Genomic DNA, 2,648 nt, shown 5'->3' with positions numbered 1-2,648 from the left:
TCTGCCTGTTGACCTACTCGTACTGGATTGACAAAGAACAGATAAGACAAAGCTGCCAGGGCAGGAGCCTACCGCCGCCGTACTCCTCCTCGACGCGCAGGCGAATGAGGCCTTGTTCCCCAATTGGGAGTGGCAAAGTTTGCATTTTGCTATAAATGCGCAACTGTATCATTTCATTTGTATTTGTGAATTATTGTCCAAACATTGACTAATTAGGCTCAAAAGATTCGTCTCGCAAAGTACAACAAAACTGTGCAATTAGTTTTTGATTTCGTCTGCATTTAGTACTCCATGCATGTACCGCAAGTTTGATGTGATGGAGAATCTTCTTTTTGCATAGTGCCAAAGTTGGGAAAAAGGGGAACTAAACAAGGCCTGAATGCGCCCTCCGAGTCCCCGTGGCCCCGTGCTGGAGGCACTGCCCCACCCGCGTCGCCAGACGGCCCCCCGCGCTGCCCAGCCTGCTCCGCCGGATGCCACCGCCGCTGTGGAATGGGCTGCGGCTGCGGCTGCGGCGCGGAGGTGCGGCCTGCGGCCTGCGGCTGCGGCCGTCACAGGATGAGGGGGTGGCGGGGTGGGAGTGGGACTGAGGAGCGAGTGGGTAGTGGAAGGTTATGCACGGTTAAGGTGGCTATCTGGGCTGGCTGAAAGCATTTGTTATTAGACCTCAGCGTATACTTCGGTTATACTTCGGTCAGTTCGGTTAACCGAGGGGTAGAACTGAATAAACCGGAAAAGTTTGGTTAGTGCATATCTGCAACCGAACTAATAACCGATCTTTTCGGTTTTGGTTCTTTTAGTTTGATCCTCGGTTTTTGGGTTCGGTTCTCGGTCCTCGGTCAATTATGCCCAGGCTTACCGTACATGCTACCATGTGAACTTGTAGCCCTAGGTTGAATGATGCGCTTGGTTAAGGTTGCAGATGAAATGTTATCCCAATGACAAAATGTTTATGATAAATATTCATTAGGTGGTTCAGTACAGCACCTTTTTTTTTATTTGTGATCATAATTCATAAACTCTCTCTGATCATTCTAGAAAGATAAAAAAGTAAGTGTTGTGCCACAAGAAAGTAGAGAATTACACAATTGGAGTCTTCAACAATTATAAGATAATCAAAATTATATGAGAGAATTGTGTCCATAAGAGGAAAAAGTGTACCATGCAACTGTGTCCCATGTGCTTATCACATAGTTGTTGCTTCTTCATCGCTGTTGATTTCTTCAACCAAGTGAACATGTTGTACGACACTGATAGAGTTCTGCACACAAGCTACATGCCCAGCAATGTCAGCAGGACCTAAGTAAGATATCTGCCCTCTTTGAGAGAGGAATGTGGTCTCAACTACAAACCTCCTGATTTGGTTTACAAGAGTTTGAACTGGTGACAATAAATCCTTTTTCCAGGTTTGAGTACAGGTGGGCTGATGGGGTGCAGATCAAGGAACCTATTGAGGTTTTGGTGCCCAAATATGTGGAGTACTTGATGGACTGGATAGAGGCCCAGCTTGATGATGAATCCATCTTCCCTCGGAAAATCGGTACTTCAACAACAAATTTGAATTTGATACTATATGGTTAAGAAACCATAAGTCAATTCAACTACAGTACCTTATTTATGTGGATCAATTGCCTTCAACCGTTCATGCAGGACCCCTTTTCCACAAAATTTCAAGGAAGTTGTGAAGACGATATTCAAGCGCCTTTTCCGTGTTTATGCCCATATTTACCACACACACTTTCAGAAGATTGTGAGACTTAAGGAAGAGGCACACCTTAACACCTGCTTCAAGCATTTCACGTTTTTCACCTGGGTATGCTGCCTCTTGATTATCCTCTTAATCCTTCTGCCTTTTTTGAAGAAAATGTTGGAGCTCTGCCTTTCAATTAAGTAGGAGAGAGTTTTAAAAAACAGGTTTTATTTCTAAGATAGAAAAGAGAAAGGTGCTCCCACACACTGGCAGCTCCAACACAGAGCACTCATGGTAAAATATTTTTAGTGAATAATGCGTTCTGAAAATTTACTGAAAACTTTCATCCTTTGAATTTTCGAACCTACCATTTCGTTATGCATGTTGTTTGGCATGTATGCCGTTTTGTCAGTGAGTGACACTTTTCTAACAGAATTATTCTTGGTGTAAGCCAAAAATGTTGATTGATTGAATTGATCAATTAATTCTTGTCCTTTCCTTTTCTGAATCAGTTCCGTTCTTTGTGCAGGAATTCAAGTTGATCGACAAGGCTGAGCTTGCACCGCTTTTTAATCTAATTGAATCCATTGTTTCGGTTTGCTGAAACGGCATCAATGATTGTTTGGATCGTTATCGTTCTTTTTTCTTGTTATAGTCAAGTGTGCAGAAAGAGTGAGGGAAACGCCAAAAGAATGGCCAAAAAAGTTTGGCGCCTGCTCTAAGAGTGAGACCAGACCATGCTTTGTCTTGTGAACTCCTGGACAAACTATTTGAGGCTATCCACTTGGGCGACTCTCTTAATCATGCTGATGTACCCTGTTTGCAACTAGCAGGAATTTCTCTATACTTAAAGAAAGAAAAAAAAACCTTCCTCGTTCCATGTCTAACTTCAGGGATACATCTCCAACAAAGAATGAGTTATTTCCTCTCATATCAATGTATATCAAGCTGTAGTTGG

General features: G+C 43.1%; 1 pseudogene; it reads left to right on the top strand.

Moving 5' to 3' along the window:
- The first annotated feature begins 473 nt into the window (after positions 1-473).
- Positions 474-2,294, top strand: LOC101785076 (annotated as a pseudogene).
- Positions 2,295-2,648: the final 354 nt, after the last annotated feature.

Source organism: Setaria italica, chromosome VIII (assembly GCF_000263155.2).
Source record: "Setaria italica strain Yugu1 chromosome VIII, Setaria_italica_v2.0, whole genome shotgun sequence".
Lineage (NCBI taxonomy): Eukaryota > Viridiplantae > Streptophyta > Magnoliopsida > Poales > Poaceae > Setaria > Setaria italica.
Note: the sequence above shows the minus strand (reverse complement) of the source record. Positions and strands in the feature narration are given on the sequence as shown.